The sequence below is a fragment of the Alosa sapidissima genome, chromosome 4 (genome assembly GCF_018492685.1).
Source record: "Alosa sapidissima isolate fAloSap1 chromosome 4, fAloSap1.pri, whole genome shotgun sequence".
Taxonomy (NCBI): domain Eukaryota; kingdom Metazoa; phylum Chordata; class Actinopteri; order Clupeiformes; family Clupeidae; genus Alosa; species Alosa sapidissima.
Genome location: NC_055960.1, coordinates 33,635,121 through 33,648,505, shown reverse-complemented (window position 1 = coordinate 33,648,505; position 13,385 = coordinate 33,635,121).

Below are 13,385 nucleotides of genomic sequence, written 5' to 3'. Positions count from 1 at the left end.
GCCAAAATGCATTTTTGTCAATTACGGAGCCCCCTAGAGGTCAAATGTCACCAAATTTCTTGAGCGTCATCCCGATGTGGTCTGAGGTACATGTACTAAGTTTGGTTTTGATACATGAAAGCGTTGCTGATATATGAAATCACTTCCTGTTTGGCGGCTTCGCCGCAAATTTTGATTGGCTGGTACAGGCCAAAGCTTCTGTCAATTGTTCCAGAAAGCAATGCACTCATCAGGCATAGTCTGAAGATGGTCTCTGCCAATTTTGGTGAGGATCCGCTGAAATTTGTGACCTGCGAAAACTTGTACGTATTTTTGATTAAATCCAATATGGCGGCCGAATCAATTACGATGACATCACAAGTTGGCTTGGGTCGGCCTAAGGACCTCCAACAGTTTTACCAGACACCACTAGTGCATTTTAATTCTAAGCACAACTGCAGCTACAGGCCAAAAAGCATGTTTCTTAATTACAGCGCCCCCTAGAGGTCAAAGGTCACCAAATTTCTTGAGCTTCCCCCTGATGGGGTCATGAGTCCATATATTGAGTTTAGTTCTGATAGATGAATGGGTTGCTGAGATATGAGCTCACTTCCTGTTTGGCGGCTTCGCCGCAAATTTCGATTGGCTGTTACGCACGAACGGTTTTAGTTCCGGAGACAAAAAGCAAAGCATTAATGAGGCATGGTCTGTAGATGATATCTGTGAAGTTTGGTGTCGATCGAACAAAATTTGTGACCTCTGATACGTTTTAAGACATTTTGATGAAATCCAAAATGGCGGAAAATCCATCATGGCGGAAATTGACGTCATAGGGTGCGTTGAACTCGGCTTGGTCCAAGGATTCTAACAATACCTAATTTTTGACAATCGGATCAACAGGTCAAAAGTTACGTGCGTGAACGCACATCCAACTTTGGCCTGTTGGTGGCGCTAGAGCGCTCAAGGTGCCGGTATGAAACTTGGTGAAATTAATCATGAGAATGTCCCCAATCAGTGTGCCAAATTTCAGAATTTTTCACCAGACGGTTCTATGGGCTGCCATTGACTTCAATGACGGAAGCGTAATAATAATAATAATAAATATAGCTGCAAGCAGCAATGAGGGGGCCAAGCAGTGAGATCAGCAGGCCAGATTAACCATGTAAATCAATGCCGTTGCATCAGACATATAGCCTTAAGCAGTCACAGCAAGTTCCATGCCATACAACCCAAGATTGGCTGAGTTACAAGGTCAAGTTTCACATCAAAACATAACTGATTTTGTGGGGCTGAACCAGGGCTGAGTGTCGCCGCCCCCTCCCCCAGACAGCCCACCGCCGCAACCGCCCCTGCCCATCCCACCCCGTCCCACCCTTGCACGCACACATTAGAATGAACTGGATGGAACTTGCTGTCATCAGTTTCACATCAAAAATAAAAGATTGACTGAGATATGATCACACTTGCTGTGATTTAAACATAGAGGTCAACAATTGACGTCATAGGGTGTGTTGAACTCGGCTTGGCCCAAGGATTCCAATGATACCTCATTTTGCCATTCGGGTCAACAGGTCAAAAGTTACGTCCGTAAACACAAGTCCAACTTTGGCCTGTTGGTGGCGCTAGAGCGCTTGAGGTGCCGGCATGAAACTTGGTGAAATGAATTATTGGACTGTCCCCAATTAGTGTGCAAAATTGTATAACTTTTTACCAGACGGTTCTATGGGCTGCCATTGACTTCCATTGCAAAATAATGTGCATCACCAACTACTGGCCAAAATGCATTTTTGGCAATTACGGTGCCCCCTAGAGGTCAAATGTCACCAAATTTCTTGAGCGTCCTCCCGATGGGGTCTGAGGTACATGTACTAAATTTGGTTTTGATACATGAAAGCGTTGCTGAGATATGAAATCACTTCCTGTTTGGCGGCTTCGCCGCAAATTTCGATTGGCTGGTACAGGTCAATGCTTCTGTCAATTGTTCCAGAAAGCAATGCACTCATCAGGCATGGTCTGAAGATGGTCTCTACCAATTTTAGTGAAGAACAGATGAAATTTGTGACCTGCGAAAACTTGTACGTGTTTTTGATTAAATCCAATATGGCGGCCTAATCAATTACGATGACATCACAAGTCGGCTTGGGTCGGCCTAAGGACCTTCAACAGTATTACCAGACACCACTAGTGCGTTTTAATTCTAAGCACAACAGCAGCTACAGGCCAAAAGGCATGTTTCTTAATTACAGCGCCCCCTAGAGGTCAAAGGTCACCAGATTTCTTGAGCGTACCCCTGACTGGGTCCTGAGTCCATGTACTAAGATTGGTTATGATAGATGAATGGGTTGCTGAGATATGAGCTCACTTCCTGTTTGGCGGCTTCGCCGCATATTTCGATTGGCTGTTACGGGCGAACGGTTTGAGTTCCGAAGACGAAAATGAATAACTTTTGTGAGGCTTGGTCTGAAGATCAAGTGTGTCAGATTTGGTGTCGATCGGACAAAATTTGTGACCTTTGAAGACTTTTTAGTGTTTTTGATGAAATCCAAAATGGCGGAAAATCCATCATGGCGGAAATTGACGTCATAGGGTGCGTTGAACTCGGCTTGGTCCAAGGATTCTAACAATACCTAATTTTTGACAATCGGATCAACGGGTCAAAAGTTACGTGCGTGAACGCACATCCAACTTTGGCCTGTTGGTGGCGCTAGAGCGCTCAAGGTGCCGGCATGAAACTTGGTGAAATTAATCATGAGACTGTCCCCAATCAGTGTGCCAAATTTCAGAACTTTTCACCAGACGGTTCTATGGGCTGCCATTGACTTCAATGACGGAAGCGTAATAATAATAATAATAATAATAATAATAAGAAAACTAACAAACACAATGGGTGCCTTCGCAGCTTCGCTGCTTGGCCCCCAAATATAGCTGCAAGCAGCAATGAGGGGGCCAAGCAGTTAGTTCAGCAGGCCAGATTAACCATGTAAGTCAATGCCGTTGCATCAGACATATAGCCTTAAGCAGTCACAGCAAGTTCCATGCCATACAACCCAAGATTGGCTGAGTTACAAGGTCAAGTTTCACATCAAAACATAACTGATTTTGTGGGGCTGAACCAGGGCTGAGTGTCGCCGCCCCCTCCCCCAGCCAGCCCACCGCCGCAACCGCCCCTGCCCATCCCACCCCTGCACGCACACATTAGAATGAACTAGATGGAACTCGCTGACATCAGTTTCACATCAAAAATAAAAAATTGACTGAGATATGATCACACTTGCTGTGATTTAAACACAGAGGTCAAAAATTGACGTCATAGGGTGTGTTAAACTCGGCTTGGCCCAAGGATTCCAATGATACCTCATTTTGCCATTCGGGTCAACAGGTCAAAAGTTACGTCCGTGAACACAAGTCCAACTTTGGCCTGTTGGTGGCGTTAGAGCGCTTGAGGTGCCGGCATGAAACTTGGTGAAATGAATTATTGGACTGTCCCCAATTAGTGTGCAAAATTGTATATCTTTTTACCAGACGGTTCTATGGGCTGCCATTGACTTCCATTGCAAAATAATGCGCATCAGCAACTACTGGCCAAAATGCATTTTTGTCAATTACGGAGCCCCCTAGAGGTCAAATGTCACCAAATTTCTTGAGCGTCCTCCCGATGTGGTCTGAGGTACATGTACTAAGTTTGGTTTTGATACATGAAAGCGTTGCTGAGATATGAAATCACTTCCTGTTTGGCGGCTTCGCCGCAAATTTTGATTGGCTGGTACAGGCCAAAGCTTCTGTCAATTGTTCCAGAAAGCAATGCACTCATCAGGCATGGTCTGAAGATGGTCTCTGCCAATTTTGGTGAGCGACAGATGAAATGTGTGACCTGCCAAAACTTTTTTGTGTTTTTGATTTAATCCAATATGGCGGCCGAATCAATTACGATGACATCACAAGTTGGCTTGGGTCGGCCTAAGGACCTTCAACAGTAGTAGCAGACACCACTAGTGGGTTTCAATTCTAAGCACAACTGCTGCTACAGGCCAAAAGGCATGTTTCTTAATTACAGCGCCCCCTAGAGGTCAAAGGTCACCAAATTTCTTGAGCGTCCCCCTGATTGGGTCCTGAGTCCATGGACTAAGTTTGGTTATGATAGATCAATGGGTTGCTGAGATATGAGCTCACTTCCTGTTTGGCGGCTTCGCCGCAAATTTCGATTGGCTGTTACGCACGAACGGTTTTAGTTCCGGAGACAAAAAGCAGTGCATTAATGAGGCATGGTCTGTAGATGATATCTGTGAAGTTTGGTGTCGATCGGACAAAATTTGTGACCTCTGATACGTTTTAAGACATTTTGATGAAATCCAAAATGGCGGAAAATCCATCATGGCGGAAATTGACGTCATAGGGTGCGTTGAACTCGGCTTGGTCCAAGGATTCTAACAATACCTAATTTTTGACAATCGGATCAACAGGTCAAAAGTTACGTGCGTGAACGCACATCCAACTTTGGCCTGTTGGTGGCGCTAGAGCGCTCAAGGTGCCGGTATGAAACTTGGTGAAATTAATCATGAGAATGTCCCCAATCAGTGTGCCAAATTTCAGAATTTTTCACCAGACGGTTCTATGGGCTGCCATTGACTTCAATGACGGAAGCGTAATAATAATAATAATAATAATAAGAAAACATAGAAACACAATGGGGCTTCGCAGCTTCGCTGCTTGGCCCCCAAATATAGCTGCAAGCAGCAATGAGGGGGCCAAGCAGTGAGATCAGCAGGCCAGATTAACCATGTAAATCAATGCCGTTGCATCAGACATATAGCCTTAAGCAGTCACAGCAAGTTCCATGCCATACAACCCAAGATTGGCTGAGTTACAAGGTCAAGTTTCACATCAAAACATAACTGATTTTGTGGGGCTGAACCAGGGCTGAGTGTCGCCGCCCCCTCCCCCAGCCAGCCCACCGCCGCAACCGCCCCTGCCCATCCCACCCCGTCCCACCCTTGCACGCACACATTAGAATGAACTAGATGGAACTTGCGGTCATCAGTTTCACATCAAAAATAAAAGACTGACTGAGATATGATCACACTTGCTGTGATTTAAACACAGAGGTCAAAAATTGACGTCATAGGGTGTGTTGAACTCGGCTTGGCCCAAGGATTCCAATGATACCTCATTTTGCCATTCGGGTCAACAGGTCAAAAGTTACGTCCGTGAACACAAGTCCAACTTTGGCCTGTTGGTGGCGCTAGAGCGCTTGAGGTGCCGGCATGAAACTTGGTGAAATGAATTATTGGACTGTCCCCAATTAGTGTGCAAAATTGTATAACTTTTTACCAGACGGTTCTATGGGCTGCCATTGACTTCCATTGCAAAATAATGCGCATCAGCAACTACTGGCCAAAATGCATTTTTGTCAATTACGGAGCCCCCTAGAGGTCAAATGTCACCAAACTTCTTGAGCGTCCTCCCGATGAAGTCTGAGGTACATGTACTAAATTTGGTTTTGATACATGAAAGCGTTCCTGAGATATGAAATCACTTCTTGTTTGGCGGCTTCGCCGCAAATTTCGATTGGCTGGTACAGGTCAATGCTTCTGTCAATTGTTCCAGAAAGCAATGCACTCATCAGGCATGGTCTGAAGATGGTCTCTGCCAATTTTGGTGAGGATCCGCTGAAATTTGTGACCTGCGAAAATTCGTACGTGTTTTTGATTAAATCCAATATGGCGGCCGAATCAATTACGATGACATCACAAGTTGGCCTGGGTCGGCCTAAGGACCTCCAACAGTATTACCAGACACCACTAGTGCGTTTTAATTCTAAGCACAACAGCAGCTACAGGCCAAAAGGCATGTTTCTTAATTACAGCGCCCCCTAGAGGTCAAGGGTCACCAGATTTCTTGAGCGTCCCCCTGATTGGGTCCTGAGTCCATGAACCAAGTTTGGCTTTGATACATGCAAGGGTTGCTGAGATATGAGCTCACTTCCTGTTTGGCGTCTTCGCCACATATTTCGATTGGCTGTTACGGGCGAACGGTTTGAGTTCCGAAGACGAAAGTGAATAACTTTTGTGAGGCTTGGTCTGAAGATCAAGTGTGTCAGATTTGGTGTCGATCGGACAAAATTTGTGACCTTTGAAGACTTTTTAGTGTTTTTGATGTAATCCAAAATGGCGGAAAATCCATCATGGCGGAAATTGACGTCATAGGGTGCGTTGAACTCGGCTTGGTCCAAGGATTCTAACAATACCTAATTTTTGACAATCGGATCAACGGGTCAAAAGTTACGTGCGTGAACGCACATCCAACTTTGGCCTGTTGGTGGCGCTAGAGCGCTCAAGGTGCCGGTATGAAACTTGGTGAAATTAATCATGAGACTGTCCCCAATCAGTGTGCCAAATTTCAGAACTTTTCACCAGACGGTTCTATGGGCTGCCATTGACTTCAATGACGGAAGCGTAATAATAATAATAATAAATATAGCTGCAAGCAGCAATGAGGGGGCCAAGCAGTATAGGCCGGAGTAGCCACGGCGACAAGATAGAACTCAGCAGACAGTCGCGATCAACACTTTCAACAAGTGTCACATCAAACATAACTGATTTTGTAGGGCTGAAACAGGGCTGAGTACTGCCACCGCCTCCGCCAGCCAGCCCCCCCACCAAATCACCCCTGCCCATCCCACCCCGTCCCGCCCCGCCCTACCACGCACGCATTAGAATGACTGGATGGAATATGTTGTCATCTGTTTCACATCCAAAAATAAAAGATCGATAAAACACATCGCAACTACAGATCAAAATGCAACATTGCTAATTGCAGCACCCCCTACAGGTCAAAGGTCACCAAATTTCTTGAGCGTCCTCCTAATGGGGTCATGAATATATGTAGTAAGTTTGGTGATGATACATGGCAGGGTTGCTGAGATATGAGCTCACTTCCTGTTTGGCGGCTTCGCCGCAAGTTTCGATTGGCTGTTACAGCCGAATGCTACTGTCAATCGTTCCAAAAAGCGATGCACTGATAAGGCATGGTCTGAAGATGTTCTGTGCCAATTTTGGTGAGGATCCGCTGAAATTTGTGACCTGCGAAAATTCGTACGTGTTTTTGATTAAATCCAATATGGCGGCCGAATCAATTACGATGACATCACAAGTTGGCCTGGGTCGGCCTAAGGAACTCCAACAGTATTACCAGACACCACTAGTGCGTTTTAATTCTAAGCACAACAGCAGCTACAGGCCAAAAGGCATGTTTCTTAATTACAGCGCCCCCTAGAGGTCAAAGGTCACCAGATTTCTTGAGCGTCCCCCTGATTGGGTCCTGAGTCCATGCACCAAGTTTGGCTTTGATACATGCAAGGGTTGCTGAGATATGAGCTCACTTCCTGTTTGGCGGCTTCGCCGCATATTTCGATTGGCTGTTACGGGCGAACGGTTTGAGTTCCGAAGACGAAAATGAATAACTTTTGTGAGGCTTGGTCTGAAGATCAAGTGTGTCAGATTTGGTGTCGATCGGACAAAATTTGTGACCTTTGAAGACTTTTTAGTGTTTTTGATGAAATCCAAAATGGCGGAAAATCCATCATGGCGGAAATTGACGTCATAGGGTGCGTTGAACTCGGCTTGGTCCAAGGATTCTAACAATACCTAATTTTTGACAATCGGATCAACGGGTCAAAAGTTACGTGTGTGAACGCACATCCAACTTTGGCCTGTTGGTGGCGCTAGAGCGCTCAAGGTGCCGGTATGAAACTTGGTGAAATTAATCATGAGACTGTCCCCAATCAGTGTGCCAAATTTCAGAACTTTTCACCAGACGGTTCTATGGGCTGCCATTGACTTCAATGACGGAAGCGTAATAATAATAATAATAATAATAATAATAAGAAAACTAACAAACACAATGGGTGCCTTCGCAGCTTCGCTGCTTGGCCCCCAAATATAGCTGCAAGCAGCAATGAGGGGGCCAAGCAGTATAGGCCGGAGTAGCCACGGCGACAAGATAGAACTCAGCAGACAGTCGCGATCAACACTTTCAACAAGTGTCACATCAAACATAACTGATTTTGTAGGGCTGAAACAGGGCTGAGTACTGCCACCGCCTCCGCCAGCCAGCCCCCCCACCTAATCACCCCTGCCCATCCCACCCCGTCCCGCCCCGCCCTACCACACACGCATTAGAATGACTGGATGGAATATGTTGTCATCTGTTTCACATCCAAAAATAAAAGATCGATAAAACACATCGCAACTACAGATCAAAATGCAACATTGCTAATTGCAGCACCCCCTACAGGTCAAAGGTCACCAAATTTCTTGAGCGTCCTCCTAATGGGGTCATGAATTTATGTAGTAAGTTTGGTGATGATACATGGCAGGGTTGCTGAGATATGAGCTCACTTCCTGTTTGGCGGCTTCGCCGCAAGTTTCGATTGGCTGTTACAGCCGAATGCTACTGTCAATCGTTCCAAAAAGCGATGCACTGATAAGGCATGGTCTGAAGATGTTCTGTGCCAATTTTGGTGAGGATCCGCTGAAATTTGTGACCTGCGAAAATTCGTACGTGTTTTTGATTAAATCCAATATGGCGGCCGAATCAATTACGATGACATCACAAGTTGGCCTGGGTCGGCCTAAGGACCTCCAACAGTATTACCAGACACCACTAGTGCGTTTTAATTCTAAGCACAACAGCAGCTACAGGCCAAAAGGCATGTTTCTTAATTACAGCGCCCCCTAGAGGTCAAAGGTCACCAGATTTCTTGAGCGTCCCCCTGATTGGGTCCTGAGTCCATGCACCAAGTTTGGCTTTGATACATGCAAGGGTTGCTGAGATATGAGCTCACTTCCTGTTTGGCGGCTTCGCCGCATATTTCAATTGGCAGTTACGGGCGAACGGTTTGAGTTCCGAAGACGAAAATGAATAACTTTTGTGAGGCTTGGTCTGAAGATCAAGTGTGTCAGATTTGGTGTCGATCGGACAAAATTTGTGACCTTTGAAGACTTTTTAGTGTTTTTGATGAAATCCAAAATGGCGGAAAATCCATCATGGCGGAAATTGACGTCATAGGGTGCGTTGAACTCGGCTTGGTCCAAGGATTCTAACAATACCTAATTTTTGACAATCGGATCAACGGGTCAAAAGTTACGTGCGTGAACGCACATCCAACTTTGGCCTGTTGGTGGCGCTAGAGCGCTCAAGGTGCCGGTATGAAACTTGGTGAAATTAATCATGAGACTGTCCCCAATCAGTGTGCCAAATTTCAGAACTTTTCACCAGACGGTTCTATGGGCTGCCATTGACTTCAATGACGGAAGCGTAATAATAATAATAATAATAATAATAAATATAGCTGCAAGCAGCAATGAGGGGGCCAAGCAGTATAGGCCGGAGTAGCCACGGTGACAAGATTGAATTCAGCAGATACCCGCCATCAACACTTTCAACAAGTTTAATATGAAAACATACTTGATTTTGTAGGGCTGAAACAGGGCTGAGTATTGTCATTGCCTCCGCCAGCCAGCCCCCCACCTAATCATCCCTGCCCGTCCCACCCCGTCCTGGCACGCCCCGCCCCGCCCTTGCACGCACGCATTAGAATGAACTGGATGGAACATGTTGTCATCAGTTTCACATCAAAAAATAAAAGATCGATAAAACACATCAGCAACTATAGATCAAAATGCAATATTGCTAATTGCAGCACCCCCTACAAATCATAGATCACCAAAGTTTTTGAGTGTCCTCCTATTGGGGTGATGAATCCATGTAGTAAGTTTGGTTATGATACATGGCAGGGTTGCTGAGATATGAGCTCACTTCCTGTTTGGCGGCTTCGCCGCAAATTTCGATTGGCTGTTACGCACGAACGGTTTTAGTTCCGAAGACAAAAAGCAATGCATTAATGAGGCATGGTCTGTAGATGATATCTATGAAGTTTGGTGTCGATCGGACAAAATGTGTGACCTCTGATACGTTTTAAGTGATTTTGATGAAATCCAAAATGGCGGAAAATACATCATGGCGGAAAATGACGTCATAGGGTGCGTTAAACTCGGCTTGGTCCAAGGATTCCAACGGTACCTCATTTTTCAAAATCGGATCAACAGGTCAAAAGTTACGTGTGTGAACGCACGTCCAACTTTGGCCTGTTGGTGGCGCTAGAGCGCTGGAGGTGCCGGCATGAAACTTGGTGAAATGAATTATTGGACTGTCCCTAATTAGTGTGCCAAATTGTATAACTTTTTACCAGACGGTTCTATGGGCTGCCATTGACTTCCATTGCAAAATAATGCGCATCAGCAACTACTGGCCAAAATGCATTTTTGTCAATTACGGAGCCCCCTAGAGGTCAAATGTCACCAAATTTCTTGAGCGTCCTCCCGATGTGGTCTGAGGTACATGTACTAAGTTTGGTTTTGATACATGAAAGCGTTGCTGAGATATGAAATCACTTCCTGTTTGGCGGCTTCGCCGCAAATTTTGATTGGCTGGTACAGGCCAAAGCTTCTGTCAATTGTTCCAGAAAGCAATGCACTCATCAGGCATGGTCTGAAGATGGTCTCTGCCAATTTTGGTGAGGAACAGATGAAATTTGTGACCTGCCAAAACTTTTTTGTGTTTTTGATTTAATCCAATATGGCGGCCGAATCAATTAGGATGACATCACAAGTTGGCTTGGGTCGGCCTAAGGACCTTCAACAGTAGTACCAGACACCACTAGTGGGTTTTAATTCTAAGCACAACTGCTGCTACAGGCCAAAAGGCATGTTTCTTAATTACAGCGCCCCCTAGAGGTCAAAGGTCACCAAATTTCTTGAGCGTCCCCCTGATTGGGTCTTGAGTCCATGGAATAAGTTTGGTTATGATAGATCAATGGGTTGCTGAGATATGAGCTCACTTCCTGTTTGGCGGCTTCGCCGCAAATTTCGATTGGCTGTTACGCGCGAACGGTTTTAGTTCCGAAGACAAAAAGCAATGCATTAATGAGGCATGGTCTGTAGATGATATCTATGAAGTTTGGTGTCGATCGGACAAAATGTGTGACCTCTGATACGTTTTAAGTGATTTTGATGAAATTCAAAATGGCGGAAAATACATCATGGCGGAAAATGACGTCATAGGGTGCGTTAAACTCGGCTTGGTCCAAGGATTCCAACGGTACCTCATTTTTCAAAATCGGATAAACAGGTCAAAAGTTACGTGCGTGAACGCACGTCCAACTTTGGCCTGTTGGTGGCGCTAGAGCCCTCGAGGAGCCGACATGAAACTTGGTGAAATTAATCATGGGCCTGTCCCCAATCGGTGTGCCAAATTTCACAACTTTTTACCATACGGTTCTATGGGCTGCCATAGACTCCCATGGCGGAAGCGTAATAATAATAATAGGGAAGAAAACATAGAATCACTATGGGTTGCCTCGCAGCTTCGCTGCTTGGCCCCCAATAAGAAAACTAACAAACACAATGGGTGCCTTCGCAGCTTCGCTGCTTGGCCCCCAATAATAATAATAAGAAAACTAACAAACACAATGGGTGCCTTCGCAGCTTCGCTGCTTGGCCCCCAAATATAGCTGCAAGCAGCAATGAGGGGGCCAAGCAGTGAGATCAGCAGGCCAGATTTGCCATGTAAGTCAATGCTGTTGCATCAGACATATAGCCTTAAGCAGTCACAGCAAGTTCCATGCCATACAACCCAAGATTGGCTGAGTTACAAGGTCAAGTTTCACATCAAAACATAACTGATTTTGTGGGGCTGAACCAGGGCTGAGTGTCGCCGCCCCCTCCCCCTGCCAGCCCACCGCCGCAACCGCCCCTGCCCATCCCACCCCGTCCCACCCTTGCAAGCACACATTAGAATGAACTAGATGGAACTTGCTGTCATCAGTTTCACATCAAAAATAAAAGATTGACTGAGATATGATCACACTTGCTGTGATTTAAACACAGAGGTCAAAAATTGACGTCATAGGGTGTGTTGAACTCGGCTTGGCCCAAGGATTTCAATGATACCTCATTTTGCCATTCGGGTCAACAGGTCAAAAGTTACGTCCGTAAACACAAGTCCAACTTTGGCCTGTTGGTGGCGCTAGAGCGCTTGAGGTGCCGGCATGAAACTTGGTGAAATGAATTATTGGACTGTCCCCAATTAGTGTGCAAAATTGTATAACTTTTTACCAGACGGTTCTATGGGCTGCCATTGACTTCCATTGCAAAATAATGCGCATCAGCAACTACTGGCCAAAATGCATTTTTGTCAATTACGGAGCCCCCTAGAGGTCAAATGTCACCAAATTTCCTGAGCGTCCTCCCGATGTGGTCTGAGTTACATGTACTAAGTTTGGTTTTGATACATGAAAGCGTTCCTGAGATATGAAATCACTTCCTGTTTGGCGGCTTCGCCGCAAATTTTGATTGGCTGGTACAGGCCAAAGCTTCTGTCAATTGTTCCAGAAAGCAATGCACTCATCAGGCATGGTCTGAAGATGGTCTCTGCCAATTTTGGTGAGGAACAGATAAAATTTGTGACCTGCCAAAACTTTTTTGTGTTTTTGATTTAATCCAATATGGCGGCCGAATCAATTACGATGACATCACAAGTTGGCTTGGGTTGGCCTAAGGACCTTCAACAGTAGTACCAGACACCACTAGTGGGTTTTAATTCTAAGCACAACTGCTGCTACAGGCCAAAAGGCATGTTTCTTAATTACAGCGCCCCCTAGAGGTCAAAGGTCACCAGATTTCTTGAGCGTCCCCCTGATTGGGTCCTGAGTCCATGTACTAAGTTTGGTTATGATAGATGAATGGGTTGCTGAGATATGAGCTCACTTCCTGTTTGGCGGCTTCGCCGCATATTTCGATTGGCTGTTACGGTCAAACGGTTTGAGTTCCGAAGACGAAAAGTGATAACTTTTGTGCGGCTTGGTCTGAAGAGCATGTGTGTCAAGTTTGGTGACGATCGGATAAAATTTGTGACCTGTGAAGTTTTAGTTTCACTTTCACTAAAATCCAATATGGCGGAAAATCCATCATGGCGGAAAATGACGTCATAGGGTGCGTTGAACTCGGCTTGGTCCAAGGATTCCAACGGTACCTCATTTTTCAAAATCGGATCAACAGGTCAAAAGTTACGTGCGTGAACGCACGTCCAACTTTGGCCTGTTGGTGGCGCTAGAGCCCTCGAGGAGCCGACATGAAACTTGGTGAAATTAATCATGGGACTGTCCCCAATCGGTGTGCCAAATTTCACAACTTTTTACCAGACGGTTCTATGGGCTGCCATAGACTCCCATGGCGGAAGAAAGATGTTAAATAATAATAATAATAAGAAATCATAGAAACACAATGGGGCTTCGCAGCTTCGCTGCTTGGCCCCCAATAATAAGAAAACATAGAAACACAATGGGGCTT